Here is a 13,866-nt window from a genome sequence, read left to right on the forward strand (position 1 = left end):
TTGCAAGGGAGTTCTCTTCCTGATCCTGAAGGGGAGTTCAAATAGATTTCAGCAGATTCAGGCCATAGCAGCCAAGTTCACAGTCTCATTTTCACAAATTTAGATGCTAGCATTGCCATGGTAGACACCAAGCCTTTAAATGCCCCATTTACAGTCACGGTGTTATGTCTGTGGGAAAGTCATTCATATCCAGATGCCATGTGAGGGTAGAGGCAACAGTAATACTCTAGGCTATGATAAATCTCCAGGTCACAGCCATGCACAAGTTGAAGTGGTGGTAGAACCAAAGTTAGTTAAGGAATCTGGAAATCCTCAAATGCGCATATGATAGATATGGAAACAGTTGATGTTATCAAACAGGAATGTCAAGAGTGCACTCATTAAGAGAGCAAGAGAAACAGCACATGGAAGATAAGAATAATAAGGCTGAAGATAAAATTCCAGTGCCCATAGTAGAAATGAAAATCAAGAGATTCACAACTTTCTTTCACCATTGATACAGCTGCAGATGTGTTATCTCGGACGGAGAGCACAAAAAGTTGCTAAGTCATATTTCCTTACACAAAGCTGACTAGTTATTCCAACAACAATATTCTAGCACTAGATCAAGTTAATGTTGGGTGGAATACAATGATACATCCTATTACTTACCATTGTAAGTAGGAGGAGGGAACAAAGTTTCCCTGATGGGAAGGAATTGGCCGAAGATATGGTTAAACTTGGCTGAGTTATTTACAGTAGGGATCAGTGAGAGTACATTTGACATTGAGAAAGTGCTAAAAGAGCACATGGTGATCTTTGATCAAGGAGGACCAAATGATAAAATTAGGCATCACAAGGCCGAAGTCAAGATAAAAGACAATGTACAGCCGATATTTTGTAATGTTAGACAGTACCTTTTGCACAGTTAGAAGCAGTAAGTAAACAGCCAAATAAATTAGAAAGAACGAAGGCAATTAAGAAGATGAAGAGCAGTGAATGGGCCGCACCCATTGTGGTAGTTCAAAAAGCAAATGGGTTCATTCAGATTTGTGGAGATTAAAAAGAAACAGTAAATATGGTGATGGAGTTTGATACTTACTCCTCAACAGTGAAGATTTGTTTTCTAATTTAGCCAATGGAAATGTGTTCGGTAAGTTAGATTTGTCAAACACATGTTTGCAGTTAAGTTAATTAGGTAACTGGTAAGAGCAAGGAACTGCTTACCGCATACACAAAGAGTTGTACCAGCTAGGTTACCATTTGGGGCGTCTACTGCTCCTGCAGTGTTCCAGAGTATCATGGATCAGGGACTAAGTGGGATGAAAAAAGTGTATTTATTCTTGGATGGCATTCTAGTTAGCAGTAAGATGGAGAAAGAGCACATTGTAAGGTTGAAGGAAGTCCTAGATCAACTTCAAGAGTATGGCATCAAAGTTAAAAAGCACAAGTGTTGCTTCATGATGTAAAGTATAACATACCTCAGTCACCAAATAGGTGGTGAAGATATCCACCCAATGGAGGAGAAGGTTGAGGTGATCTTAAAAGCAAAGAGAGTATAGATGGAAGAACTTAAAACATTCATAGGAATTGTTCAAAGTTCATAGCTTACACATTTGCTCTATTGTATTAACTGCTCAGAGGTGGAATAGATTGGGAGTGGTCCGTGGAGTGTCGTAAAGCATTTGAAGAAGTGAAGAAAGTACTGACTAGTGAATCTGTTCTGACCCACTATGGTCCCAAGAAAAAAATTGGTTTTAGCATGCGATGCCTCACCACAAATGAAGACTGATTCATTTCTAACCACTAAGTTACTTGTGAATTACTTGACATAAACAAGTGACATGCCAATGTCTGCCAGAGAAATTAGTGAAGAAACACGCAAGGATGTACTGCTCAGTAAAGTGCTCAATTATGTCAGGAATATGTGGTTTAAAGAGTGTGAAGGTGAGAAATTGCCAGAGTATTTCACAAATAAAAATGAACTGAAAATAGATCAAGGCTGTCTCCTGTGGTGTTTAAGAGTCATTATTTCATCAAGGCTTAGAGAGAAATTATTAGAGGAACCTTACTAACAGCATACAATATAGTCCATTTGAAAGCAATACAAGAAGCTATTTCTGGTATGGGCAAAATTTTTACCTTGGCGGGCAGGTGCGCGAAATGATGTGCATTGACGTCGGGCGAGCGTCCTGGCATCAGCGCACAATCTCACAATATTTTGGTTAGCAGCGCACCCGCCGACGATTAAAGGGCCTATTAAGGCCATTAACGAAACCATTAAAGAAATTTTTTGCTGCCTGTCCAGCCTTACGGTTGGCAGGCAGGCGAAAAGGCCAAGCGGTCTTTGCACTTTTTAGGAAACCTCATTCATGGGTGGGAAGAGGTTTCTAAAGGTAAATAAAAATAAAATAAAAATTTTAAAACTTAATTAATAACATGTCGCTGCTTGAGGGGACATGTTTTATAACATTTTTAATTTCTTAATTTTTTTAAACCCTTAATTTCCCTGAGGCAGGTCTGTGCCTCAGGGAGATTTTCAAGTGTTCACTCGCACACATGCGCGAAGTTCACGCTTGCCCTGCCCACCCTCCTCCCACCCGTCCACGCAGGCAGCCTTCCGACCTTGATTCCGTGTGGCAGTCAGCTTCCTGACTGCCCCTGCCCATCCCCGCCATGCCCGCCCAACAATGGTGAAATTCTGCCTCATCCAAATGAGTATATGTTTGTTTCTTTGAAGTGGAAGGGAAAGAGTACCTTGTTTTGGTTGATAGCTAAGTGAATAAATGTTGAATCTATGCCCAATATCACAAGTGTAAAAACTATTGAGGTTCTGATAAGTTGGGTTGCAATTTATGGGTTGCCAGAGGTTGATGTCAGGTAATGCTCCACAATTTATATCAGAAATCCTAGAGCAACCTTCAGGTTCAGGGGTAACACTGAATGAAGCTGACACCAAGAAATAAATATTGCCACACTTACAGAAATATATTTACATCGCTTTGCTGAATTTATATTTAGCAATGAGATCTATTTCTTTTGTACTCTTTTTCAGAGTAATTTTTCCCTGCATGTAAATAAGGTTTCATGGACATTAATATAGAGGGTACACAGGGGTCTGCTGTCAGGTTTTGCTAATGTTGTTCTGTAACTGAATGTGAGATGTCTGCATGAACTGTAGTTTACTCTTCCTCTCTACTATATCTTCCCTTCCATATATGAAAGTCACTCTAGCTCTTGTAGTTTCTTCCTCAGATAGCTCTCCCTCAGATCAGAGAGTTCACTGGTGGTTGATCTCAGGTATCTGTCTGAAGACTGTGTAGCACATCATGCCACTGTATTAACCTGTTGTGCATTGGGACAATAGTTAGAACATTTTCAGTCTAAATGTTCCTGATCATTGATAGTGCCGTTTAGCTGGCTGAAGCATCACTGCACCTTATAAGTGTACAGGGTGTTTTATATATACCATCATGTAAAATATACAGAAAAACATCTGTCATTGTCATCTCGGATAATGATTGTCTTCTTAATCCTTCGAAAGAAGCAGTAGGAACAGACATTTGAAAACGTACCTTCGGTCAGAAATCCAAAAAGTATTTGAAAGATTACCACAAACATTCCTCATTCACTCTTTCATGTATTTTAGAATTGATGCTAAAATTTTCAAGACAAGGGCACGATTGTGGCTGTCACCAGACAATGACATATTTCTTTTCTTCTCTTAACTTACCAGTATCATTCTGTATAGCACAGCAATTTGTCTGTCATGCAACTCAAGCAGGACCCACTCATCGTGCTCATTAAACTGACAGCACAGTTATTAGGAGTAAGCAGAGCCAACAATCAATGAATTTAGCCACTGTTTTTATGGCAAGCAGCAGCACAAATTTTTCAGTAATTAATTTGATAAATATATATGAATTATGAATTGGGCTGACAATGCCATCAGATTGTCAGCCTTCCAGACAACTTCTGGTGATAAGTAGCTTTATGTTGAAGTGGTCAGATTTCAGTGCCTGTCATCCCCAAATGTCAGGCCCTTGTCACTGACCCAACCGCTCACTGTGTAATTTCCTGTGTGTTGTAATTAAATGGTATCTTTCTAATTGGCAGCAAGTTTTTAGAATTTGAGCTTTTTCTCTGTCCTTACCAATAGGTTCTATTATTTGTGTACAATTGCATTTGCCAACTTTTTTGGAATAAGGAAAGGTGGAATGAAATATGCAATTGAACAATATATTTGACCTGTTGTTCACAGCCTAGTGTAGATTGTAGATACCTGAAAGTTCTAAAATATTGAGAAGGTGGATCTGTATTGTGAATTGCCGCTTATAAAGTTACACAAAGTTTTCAAATAAAAAATGCAGTTCATGAAAAAAAAGTAACTATTGCAAACACCTGTTATTAGAAGAAGCAGGTTAAAGATTCAAGTTCTGAGTGCAGCTTTACCCATCAGTGGCTCATAGCAAGAGTTTGTGAGTTCTGCATTGTATTCCTGATATAGACACCCACAACAGATCAATACTGCGAGTCCAAAGTCATAAAATTTCCTCTTTAACATTTGTTCTGGTGACAAACAATTGTATGGTGTTTACAGCAATGATCAAGAGGGGCTTTGATAGAGCAGATAGGGAGAAGCTGGTGTTACTGGTGGAAGGTTCAGTAACCAAAGGACACAGGTTTGAAATGACTGCCAAAAATTCCAAAGCGGAAATTAGAATTTTATTTTATGCAGTGAGTTGTTACGATCTAGAATGCACTGCCTAAATGGCTGGTGGAAATATATTCAATAGTAACTTTACATAGGGAAATGTCTATACATTTGAAAGGAGAAGTTTGTAGGACCATAGAGAAAGAACAGGTGGATGGGCCTAATTGTATAGCTCTTTCAAAGAACCAGCACAGGCAGGATTGGCCAATTGGTCTCCATTTGTGCCATATGATTCCATGAATTAGCAATCATTATCAGGATGTTCTGACACCTCTGTGAAATTTTTAGGAATTGGAATTAATAATGATTTTGAATAGAATTGACAGCTGAGTCATTATTTTTCTGAATCAAGAAGTTAAGTCTTGCTCAAAGTGTTTTTACTGCATTAATGTATGTAATTAATGCAATTTGACCAAAATATGACACAGCTTCCAGCTGTCAAAGCTAAAGACTGTTTGTTAGATTGTAAATAGTTCTGTTGAGAAAAGAAGCCACCCAGTATTTTGAATAATACTTTGTACAATGATAAACATTCTGTTGGCAGAGAATGAATTCTGTTAGTGAGCTGTTAAGGCACCCAATCAGTTATAACCAATGTTCCCACTAAGCTGTGTAACTCTTTTGGAGTTAAAACAATTAAACTAAATTAACAGAATGAAGGACAAATCAAGCACAGCCCCTAATTCAGGTCAGCTGTAAAACTAAAGACAAAGTTTAAAGGAAACTTACAAACTTTAAACCAAAATGTGATTAAGGTGGTCAATAAAACACCCCAGTCCCCACTAAGCTGTGTAGGTGCACAACTGCAAGGCAGCCTTAAAAGTACCACACAGGCCTTATTCTTTGACAAGTAATGTGTGCAAGGCTGCACAAACAAATTTAAAGGGGACCATGCACTGGGAAAAAATAAGCTGCATCAATCAACTAAATGTTAAAGAGAATATTGGTTGTAACACTTCCAATATATATTCTAATTAATGGAGATAACCCAATATATACAAATTCCTCTTTCCCCTTACCCACACCCAACCCGTGCCTTTCACATTAGTGTCACAATGTAAGAAATGGAAACCTAGGGCTGGATTTTAACAGCCCTTTAGAGACAGGCTGCAAGGCAGAAAGGCTGGTAAGATGTCAGGGCAAGGGGTGAGGAGGGAAGCCCAATGTCTTCCTGCCGCCACAACATATTATCAGCAACGTAGCTACCCACAGGGTGGCCAATGAAAACAATTATGTACCACCTCCTATCCCTTCTGGAATTTTACTGGTGTTGGGAGGGCATGTTACCGTGTGGAAGACTGCCAGGTAAACTCTGGTGACCTCTCAGCAGTTCCCCAGAGAATGATTGGGGAGATCCACCTTTATGGCCATTAGACAGCCCATAGAGGGGCACACCTGGCAACAAAGGGTGTCCCTTGTCCCTATGGCTAAGGCACTCGCGCTGGAATATGACCCATACACCCAACTCCCCAGCTTTCTGAAATAAACTTACTTGGCCTTTGAGAGTGCATTGCCATGGAAGTGGCTTCTCCTTCATTTTGCAGCAGCCTCAGCAGTGGCCAGTGCTACCAGCGGTGTTGCATGAGCTTCTGAGCTGTCATGCCTCTGATTGGCCTTGGAGCTCTGGAGCTGGGCAGCTATCCTCAATTGGATCTTGATCCTGGCAGCAGCCTCTTAATTGGCCTCCGTCAGCAAAATGCCAACCCCGGGTACTGCCACTCGCCGGCATGGGGTTGGCTCCTGCTTACAATCCCTGCAGTGAGACTTCTTAAATGGTGAGAAAATTCAGCCCTTCGATTTGTTTCTATGGCTCCAAAGGTTCTTGCCAAAAACTGCAATCGTAATATTAATTTCAACACACCAAAAACAAAATAAATTCCGACATTACAAAGCCATCAATAAAAATGATTATTTAAAAGCAAAAAAGCTTGTCAAATCACTCGCACAACTGAGGACTGTGGATTTTGCTCACATTGAAAATTATCTGCTACAGTTTTGCCGTGTCTTGTAACATCCTGATATATTTGCACAGTATACTGTGCCTCCTGAGATGTGCAAATATGGAGAGACAGCTCTCTGTTCCTTTATCCAATTCGTTAATATATATGATGAAAGACCAAGACTCCATTACAGATCACTGAGGAACACTACTTTTCCGCATCCCATCAATGAGGGAACAATCATTTCATCCCTATTCTCTGTCTACTACTTTCCAATCATTTACCAACCAATGTCCATTACTTCCATTCCTTGTACTTTCATATTTGCTAATAATCTTGTGTGTGGAACTTTATCAAATAGCTGCTGGAAATTCATATGAACAACACAAGTAGACACACCCCTATCCACAATGCAAGTGAACTCCAAGATATTCAACAGGATTGTTAGACATAACCTACCTTTTGAAATTCCAACATAAACAAAAATAGCTGGAAAAACTCAGCAGGCCTGACAGCATCTGTGGAGAGGAAGACAGAGTTAATGTTTCGAGTCCATATGACTCTTCTTCAGAACTAAAGAGAAATAGAAATAAGGTGAAATATAAGCTGTGTAAATGGGGTGGGACAGGTGGAGCTGGATAGAGGGCCAGGTGGAGGCAAAGGAGAGATTGCCAAAGATGTCACAGCCAAAAGGACAAAGGGATGTTGATGGTAGTGATATTAGCTAAAGGATGTGCTAATGTTGACATTAAGGGTAGAAAGCAGGATGAGCAAATGACAGATGGCCATAGTGGTGGTGGTGTCGGGGGAAGGGATTGAAATAGGCTAAAAGGAGATAAAACAATGGATTAAAATAAATTTAAAAATAATAATAGAAATAGGTGGGAAAAGAAAAATATATTTAAAAATATAATTATTGGAAAAAAGGGGATTGGACAGGGGGTGGATAGAGGAGAGAGTTCATGATCTGAAGTTGTTGAACTCAATGTTAAGTCTGGAAGGTTTGTAAAGTGCCTAATTGGAAGATGAGGTGCCATTCCTCCAGTTTGCGTTGAGCTTCACTGGAACATTGTGGCAGGCCAAGGATGGACATGTGGGCATGAGAGCAGGGTGGTGTGTTGCAATGGTAAGCGTCAGGGAGTTCTGGTCATGCTTGCGGACAGACTGAAGGTGTTCGGCAAAGCGGTCACCCAGTCTGCATTTGGTCTCTCCAATGTAGAGGAGACTGCATTGGAAGCAGCGAATGCAGTAGACTAAATTGATGAAAGTGCAAGTGAAGTGCTGCTTCACTTGAAAGGAGTGTTTGGGCCCTTGGATGGTGAGGAGGGGGTAATAAAGGGGCAGGTGTTGCACCTTCTGCGGTTGCATGGGAAGGTGCCGGGGGAGGGGGTTCAGGCGTAGGGGGTGATGGAGGAGTGGACCAGGGTGTCCCAGAGGGAACAGTCCCTATGGAATGCCAACAGAAGGGGTGAAGGGAAGGTGTGTTTGGTGGTGGCATCATGCTGGAGTTGGCGGGAATGGCGGAGGATGATCCTTTGAATGCGGAGGCTGGTGGGGTGATAAGTAAGGACAAGGGGGACTCTATCATGGGGCTGGGAGGGAGAGGAAGGTGTGAAAGCAGATGCCTGGGAGATGGGCCGGATACGGTTGATGGCCTTGTCAACCACCGAGGGCGGAAAACCTCGGTTAATGAAGACATGTCAGAAGAACTGTTTTGGAAAGTGGCATAATCGGAACAGATGCTCCGGAGACGAAGGAACTGAGAGAATGGGATGGAGTCCTTACAGGAAGCAGGGTGTGAGGAGCTGTAGTTGAGGTAGCTGTGGGAGTCGGTGGGCTTGTAATGAATATTGGTGGACAGTCTATCACCAGAAATTAAGACATAGAGGTCAAGGAAGGGAAGGGAAGTGTCAGAGATGGACCATGTGAAAATGATGGAAGGGTGGAAATTGGAAGCAAAATTAATACATTGTTCCAGGTCCAGACAAGAGCATGAAGCGGCACCGAAGCAGTTATCAATGTACCGGAGAAAGGGTTGTGGGAGGGGGCCTGAGTAGGACTGGAACAAGGAATGTACCACATACCCCATAAAGAGACAGGCATAACTGGGGCCCATGTGGGTACCCATAGCCACACCTTTTATTTGGAGGAAGTGAGACGAGTTTAAGGAGAAATTGTTCAGTGAGAGAACAAGTTCAGCCAGACGGAGGAGAGTGGTGGTGGATGGGGATTGTTCGGACCTCTATTCGAGGAAGAAGTGGAGAGCCCTCAGACCATCCTGGTGAGGGATGGAGGTGTAGAGGGATTGGACGTCCATGGTGAAGAGGAGGAGGTTAGGGCCAGGGAACTGGAAATTGTTGATATGATGTAGGGCGTCAGAGGAATTGCGAATGTAAGTGGGAAGAGACTGGACAAGGGGAGAGAGAATGGAGTCAAGATAGCAAGAAATGAGTTCCATGGAGCAGGAACAGGTTGACATGATCGGTCTGCCGGGACAATCCTGTTTGTGGGTTTTGGATAGGAGGTAGAAGCGGGCCATCCGACATTGGGAGACTATGAGGTTGGAAGCTGTGGAGGGAAGATCTCCAGAGGAGATGAGGTCAGTGACAGTCCTGGAAACAATGGCTTGATGTTCAGTGGTGGGGTCATGGTCCAGGGGAGGTAGGAGGAAGTGTCTGCGAGCTGGAGCTCAGCCTCTGCGAGGTAGAGGCCAGTGTGTCAAACAACACCACCCTTGTCAGTAGGTTTGATGACAAAGTCAGGGATGGATCTGAGAGAATGGAATGCGGCAAGTTTAGAAAGAGACAGGTTAGAGTGGGTGAGAGGAGCAGAGAAATTGAGATGACTGATGTCACACTGACAGTTCTCAATGAAAAAATCAAGGGCAGGTAAAAATCCAGAGGGAGGGGTCCAGGTGGAGGGAGAATATTGGAGATGGGGAAAAGGATCCGTTGAACGGGGGGAAGCACTCCTGCCCAAAGAAGTGAGCACGGAGACAAAGGCGGCGGAAGAAGAGTTCAGCCGAGCCTGGAATTCATTGAGGTGAGGGCATAAAGGTATGAAACTGAGTCCTTTGCTGAGCACTGAATGTTCAGCATCAGAGAGGGGAAGGTCAGAGGGTATGGTGAATACACGACCGGGGCTGAGATTGGAAGACGGGATGAGGACAGAGGGACAGGCAGGGGTGGAGGGTCCTGGATGGGTGTTGATGTTGATGAGTTGTTGGAGCTTGTATTCTTTTGTATCTGAAAGAAAGAGATAAAGTTTCTTGTTAAGGCGTCGGATGAGATGAAGAATAAAATGAAACTGGGGGCAAGGACAGCTTAGAGATAGGGTGAGTCGGTGCTGCTGGAGGGAGAGGTCGAACGTGTTCATATAGTGGCGCATGGCACTGAGTGAGGATCTTAGGATTGAGTGGGAACAGCCCATTCTCACAGTTCCTTCATCTCCGGTGCATCTGTTCCGATGATGCCACTTTCCAAAACAGTTCTTCTGACATGTCTTCCTTCTTCCTTATCTGAGGTTTTCCACCCAGGGTGGTTGACAAGGCCCTCAACCGTGTCCAGCCCACCTCCCACGCATCTGCACTCACACCTTCCACTCCCTCCCAAAGTATGATAGGGTCCCCCTTTTCCTCATTTATCACCCCACCAACCTCCGCATTCAAAGGAACATTCTCCACCATTTCCGCCAACTCCAGCATGATGCCACCACCAAACACATCTTCCCTTCACCCCCCCATTGGCATTCCGTAGGGACCGTTCCCTCCGGGACATCCTGGTCCACTCCTCCATCACCCCCTACACCTCAACCCCCTCCCATGGCACCTTCCCATGCAACCGCAGAAGGTGCAACACCTGCCCTTTTACTTCCCCCCTCCTCACCGTCCAAGGACCCAAACACTCCTTTCAAGTGAAGTAGCACTTCATTTGGATTTCCGTCAATTTAGTCTACTGCATTCGCTGCTCCCAATGCCATCTGCTCTACATTGTAGAGACCAAACGCAGACTGGGTGCCGGTTTGCTGAACACCTTCGGTCTGTCCACAAGCATGACCCAGACCTCCCTGTCGATGGCCATTTCGACACATCACCCTGCTCTCAATGCCCACATGTCTGTCCTTGACCTGCTTCAATGTTCCAGTGAAACTCAACGCAAACTGGACAAACAGTACCTCATCTTCCAATTAGGCACTTTACAGCCTTCCGGACTTAACATTGAGTTCAACAACTTCAGATCATAACTCTCTCCTCTATCCCCACCTCCTTTCTGATCCCCTTTTTTCCAATAATTATTATATTTTTTAAATAATTTTTTTTCCCCACCTATTTCTATTATTATTTTTAAATTTATTTCCATCCATTGTTTTATCTCCACCTTTTAGCCTATTTCAATCCCTTCCCTCCACACTACCCACACTAAGGCCATCTATCACTTGCTCATCCCACTTTCTACCCTTAATGTCATCATTAGCACATCCTTTAGCTAATATCACTACCGTCAACACCCCTTTGTCCTTTTGTCTGTGACATCTTTGGCAATCTCTCCTTTGCCTCCACCTATCACTGGCCCTCCATCCAGCTCCACTGCCCCACCCAGCTTAAACAACTTATATTTCACTTCATTTCTATTTCTCTTTAGTTCTGATGAAGAGTCATATGGACTCGAAACATTAACTCTGTCTTCCTCTCCACAGATGCTGTCAGACCTGCTGAGCTTTTCCAGCTATTTTTGTTTTTATTTCAGATTTCCGGCATCTGCAGTATTTTGCTTTTATCTTTTGAAATTCATTGCTGATTCTCTTTGATCAGCTGATATTTGTCCAAGTGCTAGTCACCCTGTCTCTGTTGATAGATGCCAACAACTTCCATACAACTGAAGTTGAATAGGCAGATATGTAGTTACCTATGGTCTTCCTCCCTCACTTCTTATATAAGGAAGTGACATTTGCAATTTTCCAATTTAAAGGCACAAGGCTAAAAATTGACTTATCCTGGTTTTCGGGTATGAAGGCCACACCTTGCGACCTATCTGAATGGGATGGCCTAAGACCTGCGAGGCAAGCATGTATTGCAACTAACTTCCTGCTTGACAGACTGTCCCTCTTAAAGGGAAAATGCACCGCTGAATGAAGGCTGACAGAAAGTGATTGCATAACACTGAAGGCTAACAAAATGGCATAGCATGCAAGGGAGAGGGCTCCAAGATTTAGTGAAGCCAGATTGGGGGCACTGGTGACCCAGGCGGTGATCTGGAGAGTGGTCATGCTTCCATGATCCTCAAACAACAGCCTCTGAAGGGAATAGGAGCGTGTGGCAAGGGAGGTGAATGCCTGTAGTATGTCCCTGGGGATCTAGCACCAGTGCCACAAGAAGTTTAATGAGCTCACAACATTTTTGGAAAGGTTACTGAATGTATTATCAAAAGACCTCCCATGCCCACCACCCCACCAACCTCTCCAGTTGCTCAATGCACCATATGCTCATTACTCACCCAGCAGCACTCACTAACACTCAAGATTCGCACCAATTCACATACTCCAACTCACCCACACACATCTTCCAAATGCCAGCCTCACATCCACCTTTCGCTGCCTCCACATATTTCCAGCTAATCAGCTATATGAGGGATATTACCCAAACAGAGTTCAACACAAGCACATGATATTCTGTCCTCTCTCTCGCAAGTGGAAGTGGCCCAAAACAACAGGGAGATCCAGAGAACTATTGGAGACCAGCGTGACTCCATCTCGGACCCCCTTGAGGAGGTGGTGCTTAGAATAATGGAGTCAGCAGCAACAAAGCCCATGGTATCTGAATCCACAGTTACTATCCAAGGTGATGGTAAGTGACTGTCTTGTGCCTCTTCTCACCCTCTTCCTGAGATGTGTCATCAAGTGCAAGCTGCAGATGGTGCAATCATGAGCCCCCTGCTTTCCTCCCCAGCCTCTTCCCTCATGCCAACGCTCACCTTCTGCTCGTATGTTTTCAGATAGCCAAGAACTACCACCTGGACAGCCTCAGCACAGCTAGAAGGAAAAACAACCCCATGGAAGTAATGAGGAGGCATCATCACCTGAGTTAAAACTCCAGCCACCAGCTCAGCTACTGGCAGTACACGTACCTTAGAATCGTAATCAGCACATGGTGCATCACTGAGCATGAATGAGCAACAGGCAGGCAGTGAGAAAGGGTGGTTCCTTTGCGAGCTTCCTGGAGGGTGAGATTGCAGATGAGTTCTGCAGCAGGGGACTCAGATGAGGACTTTGATGGGGTGGCATCCAGGAGAGCACTGATGATAATGCATACCGAGATGCTGGGTACACAGGGAAACCTACCAGACAGCCTTTTGTCACTGTCAAGGAACATAGAGAAGTTTGACTCCATCATAGCTGAGGATATCGCACAGAGCTTGTATTCCATCCTTTCCACTGTGGAAGGTATGACCAAATCCATATCTTCACCCAGTAGTGATGGAGTGTCTGGTGGTGGCTATCTCAGCTTCCACCGTAGCACATGCAAAATCCTACTGATGGACCAGTGCTGCAGTGGAAGCTCAGGCTGAGTTCATGCGTGGTGCTCTGCAGACACAGACTGTTCCCATCAATTCTATAGATCAGATCTCAAAGGGGCTTGCAGGGTCTCAAAGCTTCATCTCTCAAGATGATAGCCTTCATGCGCCCATCATTACCCCTCTGCCAGTGCTGACCTGGTGCCTCTCAGTCAGCCAGCCCAGACTGCTGCAAACCATGCCAATATGCTGCCATCAGAGGTTAAGCCAACTTGGCCCAGAGCTGCATGAGGTCATCCTGAAAGGCCATCTGCAGTGTCCTCCAGTGTGAGTCAGCAGCTTTCCATCAGCCACTGGGGTTGCACAGCATAGGAACATAAATACAGGCAAAGGCACTCTCAGGACAGCCACTAAGGGAATACACAAGGGTGAGTAGCTCATTTCATTTGTGTAATTGGATAAAGGTGTTAATGAGAAGGTTGTGAATGTTAGCTCTTATTTGGCTGGTGGCCTAGAGGATGCTCTGATTGAGTGTCTCAGGTGGATGTAATGATGGGGAATGATGCATTCATATTGGTCTATGGAAATTGTAAAAATGAAATCATTGATTTTTTAATGGCAGTAGGGTCTAGAATGCCTCTTCCCTGCCTCCTGCTGTTCTCTTCCCCTTCCTTGATGCAGAGCTTGCCTGATATGCTCCCTTTGATTCATTTCCTGGTCATGT

The sequence above is a fragment of the Carcharodon carcharias genome, chromosome 17 (genome assembly GCF_017639515.1).
Source record: "Carcharodon carcharias isolate sCarCar2 chromosome 17, sCarCar2.pri, whole genome shotgun sequence".
Lineage (NCBI taxonomy): Eukaryota > Metazoa > Chordata > Chondrichthyes > Lamniformes > Lamnidae > Carcharodon > Carcharodon carcharias.